Raw genomic sequence first — 16,786 nt, 5'->3', positions numbered from 1 at the left:
GGAGGGCAGGGGCAACAAACCAACTATACAGGACTGGCAAGAGAGGCTGTGGCAATATAATAGACCATTATGGGCAGAAGGAAGAGGCAGTGGTAGTACAACCATACATGCCAACAGACCCGTTTCAGCCAGGAAACGTCCAATGTCTTTAAGCTCAAATGGGCTTTATTTGATCTGTCTCCTGTCTACAATCTCCTCTTTTTCAATGTAACTCAAAGGGGAAAATCAATACCCCAGTTTTTTTTCAGAATCTCCCTCTTACCAAGTTCAACATGTCGCAAGTATGGTACATTGGATCATGGTAGGCAGGAGGAATTGGGGTAGGGACGTGGACTCGGATAACAGAGGACAGGAGGACATGGAGAGGTGCACCAAACTGACCCTACAGGGCAGGCATCAGGGTTTGCAGCAGCACAATACACCACACAGGGCATGCGGGACGGGAGTGCAGCACAACAATCCATAGAAAGCAATAGGGAGGGGGCAGGACCATGCACATGGACAACAGAGAACAGAGGGGAAAGAGGCAATGGTAGCTAGCTGACCATAATGGACAGACAGGGGAGAAAGCTGCAGCATAACAGACCATAAAGGGCAGGAGGGACGGATCAGCGGCATTACAATGGAACAGACAAGCCAGGAGGGAGGGAATAGGGGTCTGCACATGGAAACAGAGGGCTGGGGTCAAGGGGGCAGGGCAGGAGCAGCAAGATGACCATGGAGGTCAGGCAGGATGGGCACTAGAAACAAGACACACCATGGAGAGCAACAGTGAGACTATGATGGCATACACACAGACCATGGAGGGAAGGTTGGAGGGTGTCAGGGGCAGCTAGCTGACCACACAGGGAAGGTGGGAGGGGCCATGGCAGCACAGAAGACCATGCATGGCAAGCGGGAGGGTTAGTGACAGCACAATGGCTATGATGGGCAAGAAGGAGGGTGCAGGGGCATGCACAAAGGACCATGGAGGATAGAAGGGAGGGTAAGGACCTGGGCACAGACAAGAGAGTTCAGGGGAAGGGGGCCTCACAACAGACTGCGCGGGGCAGGCAGGAGGAGCAGTTGCAGCACAACAGACCAGGGAGGGCAGAAGGGTGTGGTAGTAAAATGGACCATGGAGGACAGGGGGAATGGGATAGGGGCATGGCATGTGGACAGGCAGGGGGGAGGTGGCAGGGACAGGTTACAGTCATCTGACAATGCTAGGCAGGTGGGAGGGGAGTGGCAGCTCAACATAACACTCAGAGTAGATAGGAGTGGCAGGTCCATGGAACATGGTGGCCAAAAAGGATGGAGCAGGGGCATGCACAAAGACATCGGAGGGCAGGGGGAAGGAGAATAGGGGCAGCAAGCTAAGCACAGAGGCTAAGCAGGAGGACATCGATGGGCCATAGAATTGGGCAATGGAGGGCAGGAGGAGTGGACTGGTACATCATGTTAAATGGAGGGCAGTGGCAGCACATCAGACCATGCATGGCAGGAGGGAGGAGGCTAGTCCATGGATTTAGACAACAGAGGATAGGGAGGAGGTGGATGGGGCAGCAAGCTAACTGTTCAGAGAAGGTGGGTATTAGGAACTTTATTTTTTTTTTAAATGTGTGTCTGTGCGAACTACTTAAAATATGAACAAGTATGCAGCATAATCTCACTTTTATTCAGGAAGAAGAGGACGTTTGTGACTGTGACTCCGGGCTCACTTGGCAGAAACACCCCCTGACCCTCCATCCCCCATCGCAAAATGCAATGCCCGTGAAAAGGGTAGGTGGAGGCAGTGTTATATAGAACATAGTCCTGAGAGCACGATTGAAAATGAAAACTAGATATAGTATATGGTATAAACTATGCACCAAAAAGTGTGATATAAGATGAACCGGGGCGTGAAATATAATATGCAATACATTGTGCGCAATTACAGATTCATTGGAGAGCGCGAGATAGCACAGGCACTAGCGCATGCTATGCGATATGCGCCTTGGAGTGTAATATGCACAGGGCAGTGTTGTGTAACCTAACTAGTCTCTAAAGTTGTAATATAAAATATGTGCTTGGGAGTGTAACGTTGCATATGCACAGTGACAAAGATATGGATCCCAGATTGTAATATGTATGGCATACCGCTGTGCGTTATAACATAGGCATCGAGGAAGGCACGTTAGATGGGGCAATATAACCCGTGCGAAGGCAAGTGTCGCATGACATGTTCACGGGGTGGTGTTACAGTGCACATGGGCTAGAGAGCGTCATAGCATACGCACTAGCTGGTGGAATACATCACAGAGGTGTGTGGCACTCGACGGGCACTGGTGGGTGTAACACAGCATTGGGCTCAGCCAGGAGCACGCTGTGACTCTCAAGTGAGGTTCATCTCCTTTCCAGAGAGTAAAATAAAAAGTAATACACATCCGTCTGTGGATGTGTGTTTTATTAACCGTGAGGGGGGTTTCTTGCATATTTGGTCGAATTTTTGTCGAATCCCCTTTGAATGGCTTGGTGTGCATGTGTATTAAATGGGCCCGTCAATAACTACCCATGTTTGTATAAATAAACGACAAGGGTGTCTACTTGGAGAGTACCCACCGGTTTGTCCAGCATGTACTAGGTGTTTCTATAAATATATATATTTTTAAAATAATAAAAAACAAAGGCCGGCCCCGGGGGATGTGGTCCCCGGTGCCATAAGTGGGCTGAGGAGAAGGGCAACGCAGCCCCCCTCCTAAAGAATAAAAAAAAGGCCATGACCTGGGGGTTGGGGTCCCCGGGGCCGATTAAGGCCTTGGGAGGGCCAAATTAATTTTTTTCAACAAAAAAAATTAGGGTGCAGGCCCTAGGGGATGGGGTCCCCAGGGCCAATAAATTAGAAAAAGAAGGGGGCCACGCAGCCCTCCTTCTTAAAAAAATAAAATAAATAAAAGACCGGCATCGCGCCGGAGGCCACGCCCCCTCCTTGCAGCATTCTGCAAACGTGCCCCCTGGCCAGTTGTAAGTTGGGGAATTAATTCCCCTTCAATACTGAGGGTCCCTGAGGGCCAACTAGCCCAACAGGTATCTCCAGTATGCGCCAGGGAGCTGCGTTGCAGACAGGTGTTCTGAGGCCACGCCCCTTTTTACACCTCTATGCAACACAGCTCTGTGGCGCTTACTGGAGGTACCTAGTGGGCTAGTTTGACCCTAGGGACCCTTAGGATTCAAGGGGACTTAATCTCTCAACTTTGAACGGCCACAGGGCGCGTTTACACAGTGGTGAAGGGAGGGGACGGGGCCTGAGGTGACGTGTGCAAACACGCCCTGTGGCGCGTTTTAATTTGGGGAAATAATTCCCTTTCAATCCTGAGGGACCCTAGGGGCCAACTAGCCCACCAGGTGCTTCCAGTAAGCGCCACTGCTCTGCGTTGCAGAGAGGTGGTGCAGGCCGTGCCCCTTTTTTCCCCCCCATCTGCAATGGCGCTTACTGGACGTACCTAGTGGGCTATTTTGCCCCTAGGGACCCTCAGGATTCAAGGGGACTTAATCTCCTAACCTAAAAAACGACCACAGGGCGTGTTTACATAGTGGGGAAGGGAGGGGACGGGGCCTGAGGTGACGTGTGCAAACACGCCCTATGGCGCGTTTTAAGTTGGGGAAATAATTCCCCTTCAATCCTGAGGGCCCCTGGGGGCTAACTAGCCCACCAGGTGCTTCCAGTAAGCGCCACTGAGATGCGTTGCAGAGAGGTGGTCCAGGCCGTGCCACTTTTTACACCTCTCTGCAACGCAGCTCGGTGGTGCTTACTGGAGGTACCTAGTGGGCTAGTTGGACCCTAGGCACCCTCAGGATTCAAATGAACTTAATCTCCCAACTAAAAACGGCCACAGGGCGTGTTTACACAGTGGTGAAGGGAGGGGATGGGGCCTGAGTTAACGTGTGCAAACACGCCCTGTGGCGCGTTTTAAGTTGGGGAAATAATTCCCCTTCAATCCTGAGGGACCCTGGGGGCCAACTAGCCCACCAGGTGCTTCCAGTAAGCGCCACTGCGCTGCGTTGCAGAGAGGTGGTCTAGGCCGTGCCCCTTTTTACATCTCTCTGCAACGCAGCTCTGTGGTGCTTACAGGAGGTACCTAGTGGTCTAGTTGGACCCTAGGGACCCTCAGGATTCAAGGGGACTTAATCTCCCAACTTAAAACGGCCACATGGCGTGTTTACACAGTGGGGAAGGGAGAGGACGGGCCTGAGGTGACGTGTGCAAACACGCCCTGTGGCGCGTTTTAAGTTGGGGAAATAATTCCCCTTCAATCCTGAGGGACCCTGGGGGCCAACTAGCCCACCAGGTGCTTCCAGTAAGCGCCACTGTGCTGCGTTGCAGAGAGGTGGTTTAGGCTGTGCCCCTTTTTACATCTCTCTGCAACGCAGCTCTGTGACACTTACTGGAGGTACCTAGTGGTCTAGTTGGACCCTAGGGACCCTCAGGATTGAAGGGGACTTAATCTTGCAACTTAAAATGGCCACAGGGCGTGTTTACACAGTGGGGAAGGGAGGGGACGGGGCCTGAGGTGACGTGTGCAAACACGACCTGTAGTGCGTTTTAAGAGGTAGTTTTAATCCCCTGCTCTATTATATACTAGGGGCTTACAGAGGAGGTCATGCTAATCACAGGGGGACCTCAACGCATAGTGTTCCCTAGTGTATGTAGGTGTTTTCACTGTATTCTGAGTGTCTTTTAACATAGCACTGGCTCGAGGACTGGTTAGTCAGACTCAGTTACCACCAGTATCCGTCTGAAAAAGTTGAGGGTACAGGATGATTTTGCAACAAGGCTTCTTTCTGCTCTTCTGTTTGTTCTTTCTGCACGTTATCCTTCTTCCTGCACTTTTCTTCGTCTTTGAGGACTTCTGTTGCTTCTTTCTGCATTTCTTTTTTTTATTTCTGTGTGTTTTTTCTTCTTTCTTCACATGTCCTATCTCTGTCGGCATAGTTAGAAATTAGCATTTAAAAAACCTTTGAAATTCACTGAAAAAACCATAGGTTTCAGGCACGTTATAGTTAGGAATTAGCATTTAAAAAACCTTAGAAATTCACTGAAAAATCCATAGGTTTCAGGGACGTTATAGTTAGCTGGACTTTTCACTCGTACAAAACCATTGAAATTCCCCTGTTATAGTTAGTTCAGCTAACTATAACTCGCGCGCCCGCAATGCACTGCTGATGACGTCACATATTACATCACTCATTACATGGTCAGTGACATCACTCATGACATCACTGATGACATCTCAAATAATATCACTGATGACATCACTGATGACATCATCCTTGTGATAGAGTGGCAGACCTCCTCTCCCCCTAATATAACCTTTGATACACACATTCAAAAATGGAAACTAAAATTTTCAAAACAATGGACATACCAATACCAGTTACAACAACCTATTCAGTAATTCTAAGATCCACATACACATCCACTCATTCACCAACAGTCCTATACAGTCACTCATACATGTACTCACTCATCATATGTACTCATACACCTATACATCCTGTTACACAACGCCACTCATCCATAGACTCACACACATAGTCACTCATGCTAATAAAGAATCAAACATCCATTTACTTGCATACACAGTTATACACACACCACCACACTTACTTCTACAGAAACTTACACATACTTAGCCTTTTAAACCATCACTTATAGAAACACATATTTATTCATACAGGAACTCTTTCAATCTCTCACTCTCACATATACTCACTTATATACACCAATAGACATATATACTAGTTTAAAACATATGTAGTTACTCATAAAGACACTATTGAGACAGTCATTCGCTCACTAACACACCCATGCACACACTCATCCACCAATACAGTCCTGCACACATGCTGTCTTCAACACATACAAACAGTTAGTCACTCATTCATGCACCTATGCACTACGTAATACCCCCCACCGAACCATACAGACACTCAGACACTCATACTGATACTCAAAAAAACAACTAATAACCTATATAGACACTCATGTAGCTACTCACCAACCCATGCAGCCACTTATCCACAAAGTGAGAGACTGATACAGATATTTACATATTTAAACATTACTCACTAAGCCATGTATTCACTAAGATACATTTAATCAGTCAGTTAGACAATCAATTTTTCAAAAACAAATCATCCATTTAGACACTTATATAACCATTTATTCTTCCATCGACCTTGAGATATACATATATAAAACATATGTAATTTTCAGAAAAACACACATTCACTGGATGATGTCATCAGTGATGTCATCAGTGATGTCATTTGAGATGTCATCAGTGATGTCATGAGTGATGTCACTGACCATGTCATGAGTGATGTAACATGTGACGTCATCAGCAGTGCATTGCGGGCGCGCGAGTTATAGTTAGCTGAACTAACTGTAACGGGGGAATTTCAATGGTTTTGTACGAGTGAAAAGTCCAACTAACTATAACACCCCTGAAACCTATGGTTTTTTCAGTGAATTTCTAAGGTTTTTTAAATGCTAATTCCTAAATATAACGTGCCTGAAACCTATGGTTTTTTTCAGTGAAAATATATATATTGCGAGAGACACAACACTGTTCCTTTAAAGCAGAGGTGAGGTCAAGCACCAATGAAAACAACAGCGTCTGCATTTAAACATGTTGCAGGCGTGAGGACTTCCACTATGAAACCGGCACTGATGAAAGCTAATTGCTGAAACGCGTCTGCCGTGGGGTTTCATGGCTCACCGGTTTATGCCTACTAGATTGAATTAAAATCAACTTTGCAATGCTCTTGGCATGTGTCGGACTCATTCTTCATTGGAGTGAGTAATGGTTTGGATATTACGCCAGTTTTGCAGGCACTGACTACCGGCACGCCCTCTTGGTCTGGTGCGACGCGCACAGCCAGCAAAAGATGGACATTTTGTGTGAAACACAAGCGCGTGGTCCCCCCGGGTGGAAATAGCATTATGCAGCAACATCATCGCCTGGGGGAAAGAGGAGTATTATTTTAATACTGATGAGAGACTTTGCGTGATTATAATACTTACAGTAACAACTGAACACCAGCTGCATTGATGCCGTGATGTGCGCAACCAACAATGTTTGGGGCGCCACTGTGTGCATGGGGGTCACATCACTGAATGTGCTTTCACCGCAGGCAGTATTCATCGTATGCAGTGAGGTTTGAAAGGAGGCAAGCGGCGTAGCGAGAGACACAATACTGTTCCTTTAATGCAGAGGTGAGGTCAAGCACCAATGAAACAACAGCGTCTGCATTTAAACCTCTTGCAGGCGTGAGGACTTCCACTATGAAACCGGCACTGATGAAAGCTAATTGCTGAAACGCGTCTGCAGTGGGGTTTCATGGCTCACCGGTTTATGCCTACTAGATTGAATTAAAATCAACTTTGCAACGCTCTTGGCATGTGTCGGACTCATTCTTCATTGGAGTGAGTAATGGTTTGGATATTACGCCAGTTTTGCAGGCACTGGCTACCGGCACGCCCTCTTGGTCTGGAGCGACACGCACAGCCAGCAAAGGATGGACATTTTGTGTGAAACACAAGCGCGTGGCCCCCCCCGGGTGGAAATAGCATTATGCAGCAACATCATCGCCTGTGGGAAAGAGGAGTATTATTTTAATACCGATGAGAGACTTTGCATGATTATAATACTTACAGTAACAAGTGAACACCAGCTGCATTGATGCCGTGATGTCCGCAGCCAACAATGTTTGGGGCACCACTGTGTGCATGGGGGTCACATCACTGAATGTGCTTTCACCGCGGGCAGTATTCATCGTATGCAGCCAGGTTTGAAAGGAGGCAAGCGGCGTAGCAAGAGACACAACACTGTTCCTTTAATGCAGAGGTGAGGTCAAGCACCAATGAAAACAACAGCGTCTGCATTTAAACCTCTTGCAGGCGTGCGGACTTCCACTATGAAACCGGCACTGATGAAAGCTAATTGCTGAAACGCGTCTGCCGTGGGGTTTCATGGCTCACCGGTTTATGCCTACTAGATTGAATTAAAATCAACTTTGCAACGCTCTTGGCATGTGTCGGACTCATTCTTCATTGAAGTGAGTAATAGTTTGGATATATATATATATAGAATAAGAATGAAATAAATATATGAATTATAAAGTAAAATTACATTTGATAATAATACTATTGAAATGAATGATAATGACTATTTTCTCCCTTGGCAATGATTTTTTAGAATGATATTGTGGATTACATGCCGGCCATTGGTGGTGAGAAACTACAAGATGGCCACTGTGCTTGCAACAACGATTACAGTGGTCCTTTTTCTATGTTTATCTAAGTGCAGGAGTCTTTTCTCTCTGTTGTGAACATCCATGTATTTAAAGTAACAAATTTGAATGGGACTCTGACATTGAAAAAGGTCGCGAAGACCGAAACCGGTTTGTCAGTATGGTGGAATAAAGCTTTCAAATTTATCGGCTTGGAGTGCATTGCCTGCTTTAGAAGGTTAAAGCGTTTGGTTCGAATATATATATATATATATATACATATACATATATATAAAAAAAAGAGAAGTTGCGGGGATGCTGGCGTGCTGCCAAATCGCTGGTGGTGCTCGGAAATCAGCACTCTCGCAAGTACTGGTATATGAAAACACCTCCCCAATCTCCAATATGAGTTAGGGAAACGGCACTCAAAGTCAGGGAGATTATATCTGTTTATTAAATAAAATCACCCCAGACACTGGAACACAAAAGAGACGCCTTTCGGCAGTATTACTGCCTTTCTCAACCAATTAAAATATATCAACTTTGCTGAAGTATCTCAGTTTTAGTAGCAACAAACATTACACTCTTAATTGAGTAAGCTCTAAAAAATAAAAAAGACAGAGGTTTCAGGGACGTTATAGTTAGTTGAACATTTCACTCGTACAAAACCAGAGAAATTCAGCCACTATAGTTAGTTGACCTAAATATAACTCGCGCCCTCACAATGCACTGCTGATGACATCACATATTAGATCACTCATGACATGGTCAGTAACATCACTCATGACATCCCTCATGACATCTCAAATGACATCACTGATGACATCATCCAGTGACTGTGTGTTCCTGTGAAGTTTCAATATGTTTTATATATATAGGGAAAGGCGTATTGAAGAAAGAGTGAGTGTATAAGTGTCTGAATGGATGATTTAGTAGGTGCGTGACTGACTCTATGAGTGAGTGATTAAACTTATCTTACTGAATGCATGGGTTTATGAGTAAACTGTGTGAATGTCTGTATCCGTCGGTCTGTTGGTGTGTATGCGGCTGCATGGGTTTGCGAATAGCTACATGAGTGTCTATATGGGTTATTGATTGGTTGTCTGAGTATCTGTTTGGGTGCCTGAGTGTTTGTGTGGGTGGGGTGTGTGTGACTCTGTACACAGATGTGTGAGTGGGTGATTAAATGGGTGCATGGTTTCAAGAGTGCATCTGTGATGGACTGTATGGGTGGGTGAGTGTGTGTATGGGTTTGTTATTGAGTGAATGTATATCTCAGTTGTATATGTGTGAGTAAGTACATATGTGAAAGGCAGTATATATGTGTGTTGGAGTATATAAATGGCTATAACTGAGAGTGTGGGATTGTGAGAGTGGCTGTATGGATGAGTCTGTGCTTGTTTCATTGATTGTATAAGAGCGTAAGTATGTGCTAGTATTTGTATGAGTAAGTGAGCTGGTGTGTGTATAACTGTATAGGTGAGTAAATGGGAGTGTGATTAATTTTTTACATCACTGACTAGGGTGCCGATCACGATCCGGTAAAAACCGGGTACGAACCGTCGGACGGAGCATATTCTCCGTCCGACGCGTACCCGGTCCAAAAAATATACAAACATGGAATTACGATTCGCAAGGAAACACCATTTCCGTACGAATCGTACAAAACCCCGAGCGACGAAAATAAACATACAAATGTGATCCGGGAAAGCGCCGACGTGACGTCGGGACGCACGCAGCCTGCCATTCACGAACCAGGAATCACGATTCGCACCGGATATTTTCCGGCTGCCAAAAACTGCCGGGAAATCAGGACGACGCGAACAAGGAGTACCTGTACGCGACGGACAGACATGGAACCGAACCTACGTGTCATTCCGGCCCTCATAGCAGTCGACCTCCTCTACAGGTTCAGACGCAGACGCCGCAGAAGGTCAGAACAACAAAGGGAGGGGGCAAAGGGGGGGCAGGACCAGGGGCAGGCCACAAAACCCCCACCAAAGTCACACAGCACACATGCCCTGGACATACCTGACCCCCAGGCCCTTGTCACCACGAGGGGGTGGGGGCGTGTCCAGCAAAGCCAGCGTCCACCACAACGGAAGTGCCTGACGACGCGAACTGGCAACACAACAATACAGGTACATCCCGTACCCACGCCTTAAGAGCGTGGGTACGAGTCGTACCATGCCCACACCTACGTCATCCCAACAATGGCGGGACAGCTGTACCCACGTGGCAAAGGCCTGGGTACGGGCCGCACAAGCACCACATAGCGTGGGGACGCATATGTATGGACCGTACCCCCACCCGCGTACGTATGGAGCATACCCCCCACCCCAACAGTGTATGTACGACCCGTACCCTCATACCAACCGTGTATGTACGACGCGGACCCTCACCCGCGTATGTATGGAGCGTACCCCCACCCCAACAGTGTAAGAACGACCTGTACCCTCACCCGCGTATGTATGGAACGTACCCCCACCCCAACAGTGTAAGTACGACCCGTACCCTCACACGCATACGTATACGTCCCACCCCAACAGTGTAAGTACGACCCGTACCCTCACCCGCGTACGTATGGAGCGGACCCCCCACCCCAACAGTGTAAGTACGACCCGTACCCTCACCCGCATATGTATGGAGCATACCCCCACCCCAACAGTGTAAGTACGACCCATACCCTCACACGCGTACGTATACGTCCCACCCAAACAGTGTAAGTACGACCCGTACCCTCACCCGCGTACGTATGGAGCGGACCCCCCACCCCAACAGTGTAAGTACGACCCGTACCCTCACCCGCATACGTATGGAGTGTACCCCCCACCCCAACAGTGTAAGTACGACCCATACCCTCACCCACGTACGTATGGAGCGTACCCCCACCCCAACAGTGTATGTACGACCCGTACCCTCACCCCAACCGTGTATGTACGACGTGTACCCTCACCCGCGTATGTATGGAGTGTACCCCCACCCCAACAGTGTAAGTACGACCTGTACCCTCACCCGCGTACGTATGGAGCGTACCCCCACCCCAACAGTGTAAGTACGACGCGTACCCTCACCCGCGTATGTATGGAGCATACCCCCACCCCAACAGTGTAAGTACGACCCGTACCCTGACCCGCATATGTATGGCGCGTACCCCCACCCCAACAGTGTAAGTATGACCCGTACCCTCACACGCGTATGTATATGTCCCACCCCAACAGTGTAAGTACGACCCGTACCCTCACCCGCGTACGTATGGAGCGTACCCCCCACCCCAACAGTGTAAGTACGACCCGTACCCTCACACGCGTACGTATGGAGCGTACCCCCCACCCCAACAGTGTAAGTACGACCCATACCCTCACCTGCGTACGTATGGAGCATACCCCCCACCCCAACAGTGTAAGTACGACCCGTACCCTCACCCGCGTATGCATGGAGAGTACCCCCACCCCAACCGTGTCTGTACGACACGTACCCCCACCTCGTATGCATGGAGCTAACCCACACCCGTGTATGTTCTAAGCGTACATATCGTGAAATAGGAGGAGTGTGTGCAGAGTCCTCCCAGCAGTGCCCAGAGACAGGAGGGGTGGGTGCAGAGTCCTCCCAGCAGTGGCCAGACACAGGAGGGGTGGGTGCAGATTCCTCCCAGCAGTGCCCAGACACAGGAGGGGTGGGTGCAGATTCCTCCCAGCAGTGCCCAGACACAGGAGGGGTGGGTGCAGATTCCTCCCAGCAGTGGCCAGACACAGGAGGGGTGGGTGCAGATTCCTCCCAGCAGTGCTCAGACACAGGAGGGGTGGGTGCAGAGTCCTCCCAGCAGTGCCCAGACACAGGAGTGTTGGGTGCAGATTCCTCCCAGCAGTGCCCAGACACAGGAGGGGTGGGTGCAGATTCCTCCCAGCAGTGCCCAGACACAGGAGGGGTGGGTGCCTAACACTCACAGCAGTGCCCCTGCAAAGAAAAGGGTGGAGTACCCACAGATCCAATGCCCACAAATGTCAGTCAGGTGCACAAAGATCCTGCAGTACATGTACCACATGTGTGCGAGGCTGGGAGTATACACATGCATAGCGCCAAAAAGAAAACATGTGCACATGAAGTCATGGCAACAGTCTACATACACAAGTACAGTGACCACCAAGGATGCCACGAATGATGCAGGTGGAGACATCGCTCTGCATGCATGTGCAAAGTTGAAGGAGTCCGTCACACCCCCAGCTGATGTAGACACAGCTCAGCACCACATAGTGGAAACACCCTGCAGGGAAGATGTCAGGGTACACAGAGGAAGGAACACACCTTGGGACAATTTCACCATGCAGTAACTGCTTACATGAACAAAGACACTTAGCTAACACCTTGTGATGGCACACAGATACCAGGGTCCCCCCTATGACCAGCACACTACTACATTTCCCACACACCCAGCACATGTTCACCACCCAAAATCATGTAGCAGCCCCACCAACAGCAATACCAGAAAAGCAGTAGTGATCTAAGGAAAAATAAATTGGCTTTATTCAGCATTACCAAAAAATGTTTGTGTGGATAAAGTTCAATATTTACAAAGCCCATAGGGCAGTCCATGAGTCACAGCTGGATGGGGGACACAGTGGGACGCGTGTCCCCTAGCTTGCCTGCACAGTCAGACTCCTTCGTCTTCCACAGCGGGGAGGGCATCATGTGGGGGGGAAGGACCACGCACCGCAGGGACATGAGGGCGAAGGGTAGGCGTCGTGGGTGCAGGGATGGAGGACTCCACCACAGGGGGTGGGGCAGGGCCAAAGGCGGAGGCCAGGATCTCGCTGCACACCTTAGCAAGGTCCTCCAGCATCTCCCCTGCACCCGAAGGAACCACAGGCCCCAAGGAGGGGGGGGGGGGCGGAGGGATGGGTCGCAGCGCCACTGGGGGAGGGTGTGGACAGGAGGGGGGGAACTCAACCACCCTGACCGGGGACTCCCTTGACCGCTTGCGGGGTGGTGTCACAGTGGGGCTCAGGGACAGAGCGGCCATGAAGGAGTCCTTGCCGGATATGTGGCCAGGAGAGCTGAGGGGAGGGGATTTGGAGGGAGTGGATTGGGTGGAATGCGGACTCCCACTCTGGCTGCATGACTTGTGTTTGCCCCCAGACCCAGTGGGTGTGCCTACTTCACCCTGTGTGTGCGTGCCAGGAGGTGTGCGTGTGACCTTCCCTGCTGGTGTGGTGCCTGTGTCTGTTGTGGTGGGTGCATGCTGATGTCTGGGTGTACGTGGGACAGGCATGGGAGTGGGAAGTGTGGATGGGGCAGGGGTATGGGGTGGGACGTAGCGCTGCAGGAGACCCACTGCTGCAGTCAGTGTTGAGTCTATGGACCTCAGCAACTGGCGTTGGTCAGCCTGCGATGAAAAAATGCCCTCCAAGTAGGCCTCCATGTTGTGCAGCACTTGGCTGCTGTGGCCATGCAGGACATTAAGGATCGCAGCCTGACCAACCTGCAACTGCCGCTGGATGTCCACAGACTCAGCATTGGCAGCAGCAGTGGAGACAGGGGCAGGGGGTGCGGTGCCTGGCAGGAAGGAGACATGTGGTGACCGGGCACGCTGGGAAGGGACACGAGCAAGTGGGAGGCGGCTGATGGCAATGGAGGGGGCGGGGTGCGATGTTGTGCCGCTGTCAGCTGCTGGTGCAGCCTCCGCCCACTCGGAGAGATCATCCTCGGACCCGTCAGCTTCATATTCAGTCGTGCCAGTGGACAGGTTCTCGGCCTCACTCTCCTCCGCCTCTGTACCACTCAATGTGCCAGGCACGATGTCAACGCTGGCACTGGTGCTCAGTCCCTCCGCTCCGTCTGTGCTCATGTCTCCCTCCGTGTCCCCCGACGATGCTGTGGGCAAGGTGAAGAGACAGCAATTAATCACACAGCTGTATACATATGTCACATGAGTCCAATCTACATAGGTTACAGTGCATAGCCTGCAAAGAACGATCAGTAACACCTACAAAACAAGGTACAGATGTAGGGCATGCAACACACAGTTGGTTGACCCACCATGCCAATGAAAATCCATGGAGAGCATGACACAATAGCAAATGAGATGAAATGGAGATTGACATAGGAGCCAGGCCCTGGGGACAATCCAGCACTGCATCTGCACCACACAGCGTTGCCGAAAATAGGGATGAGGAGGGACCATATCCATGAACTTGAGGCACATGCTGCATAGGTAATACTGAAAACATGCCCACCATGACTGGCTCACTGCACCTTGAGTGTATGTCCAGACAAACATCTTACACTGGCCAGACCTAGCAAGGAGAGTTCTGGTTTTGACATGTAGGCTTGGCCCGCACCAACCACCCCCTACATGAGACAATTTGTTGAGACACAGGTGGCACTTACATCTCTTAGTCTGGGTGAAATACACAGGGGCTGCATTAATGCAAGATTGGACGCCACATACCCAAGGTGCGCCTGTCCAAATAATCATGTACAAATGGTCATCATCAGATGATTGTAACAAGACACACAGGCACTGGCCACCGTGAGTATGAACAAGGAAAATCAGGTCAGGCTGTACAGTGGACACTTTACGTCATTATACATGGCGCCAGGGGACAATGGCACAGAGCACAACCTATGCTGTAGACACTGAGAGTGTCCACGTTTTGTGATGATACACATGGCACCTAGGAAAATATGCCCCAGGGGACAGTAGTGGCCACACAACTCCATGGTCCTGAGTGGGAATGACTGCAACACACGCCACCATCCCTGCACCATGCGTATCGCACACTCATGCACATCATGTCACAGGCCACAACATAGGACATGCGCGCTGTAAGGCATTACACTTGAGAGACTAACTACCATGTCTGGACTCAGCATCAGTGCCAACTGATATGGAACCCACATGTACTGAACTGGACAGGGCACAGGCAAGGTCCCAAAACCTGTTACACACCACCCCCACACATGATACTACAGGCATAGTTCACGTGGAGAAAGCGCCAGCGACATTACCTTGTGAAGGAGTGACTACACACAGACCAGGGAACACATTGCAAGGAGGGGAAGGTAGGCAGAAGAGCACCGCTATACTGTGGGTAACTGGATCTGCACAGCACCTTTAAACCCTGGCAGTGTATCCATGCAACTGCGCACTTACAAATGCTGGTGACACACAACAAACACACATGTACCTACCCCCTTCCTGCTGCTGCTTCTCCTGTAAGCGCCTGTCCAAGTCTGGAAAGACCACCACCAGCACACGCTTGTGGATGTGTGTCAGACGGCGGTGCCCGCGGTTCTTATGGGTCTCAGGTGAGTCCCCCAGCAGGACCCGTGCGATCCTCTGCGTCCAGCACCGGATATCCTGCCAGCGTTTCCTCACCTGGGGCAGGCACCGCTTGCGACCATCCGCACTCCTCACGGCACTGACGGTGGTCAGCCATATCTGCTTCTTTGCAGAGGCGCCTACCTGTGAGGATGAACAAGTGACTCTACATCAATACACCAGGCACATGTCACAGAGAGACATATTTGAACAAAATTGCTGTTTACAACAAGGCATAGTATACATCCAACGCATTGCACCTTTGTCATAGGGACATGATCCTCTGGGGAAGGGCTAAAGCAGTACGTGCCATTGAAAGTACACAGGTGGAATGAGGGCAACCACACAATCAATGATCCAGGCTCACACTGTGCATCACAAGCTACACCAGGATAATGTGCAGCACCTCAAAGCAGTCACATGCCACAGGCCACTGACGCCACCGCAGCAGAGTACACAGACACACACAGGCACAGGACATTCACCTGCCATTGCCAAATGCAGCGACAAACCTCACTCTGCACATGTGCCACTAGACGGGGGGGCTCACAGGTGTGGGGCTGGCTCTGCACGTCAGACACACAGCACTGCTCCCTGCTCACATCACATGGGTAGGGTATCTCCATCCCTCATGCAGCCCAGGTGCTACACTCCACATATGCACCCACCCACATGACAGGGGACTTACACACACACACATGTCCTGGGTACGAACACATCATGTGGACACTCTCAGCACAGGTACACAGAACTAACACACATCTGTGGGTACAGTCACCTGTCACACTGAGCTGACCACATAATCACATGAGGACTGTAGAGGCTACATTCCCAGGAGGACAAGACAGGCAGATTGTGGCATGCACCATGCAGTGATTGTCACAGTAAACCCAATGCAAGTGAGGACGGCAGACATGCACCACTGCATGCTCTGGCTGGGAGACATCAGGCATTCCCCCCCTGGGACCCCTCCTAAAGTACATAGCATGTGTGTCACACCTGGACACAATGCCAGAAGTCACAGTCACAAAAAAGGGACACAGTCTGTGCTAGTAGACTCTGCACTCACCTGATACCCTGGTTGGCCATACAGCAGGGGGTACTGTGGGAGGATCACATCCAGCAAAGCCAGGTTCTCCTCCAGGGTGAAAGGCTGTGACCTCTCCGCAGACCTTGACATGGTTCCAGGGAATCAGTAGCAGCAGCTGGGTC

This window comes from Triturus cristatus, chromosome 5_1 (assembly GCF_964204655.1).
Source record: "Triturus cristatus chromosome 5_1, aTriCri1.1, whole genome shotgun sequence".
Taxonomy (NCBI): domain Eukaryota; kingdom Metazoa; phylum Chordata; class Amphibia; order Caudata; family Salamandridae; genus Triturus; species Triturus cristatus.
Note: the sequence above shows the minus strand (reverse complement) of the source record.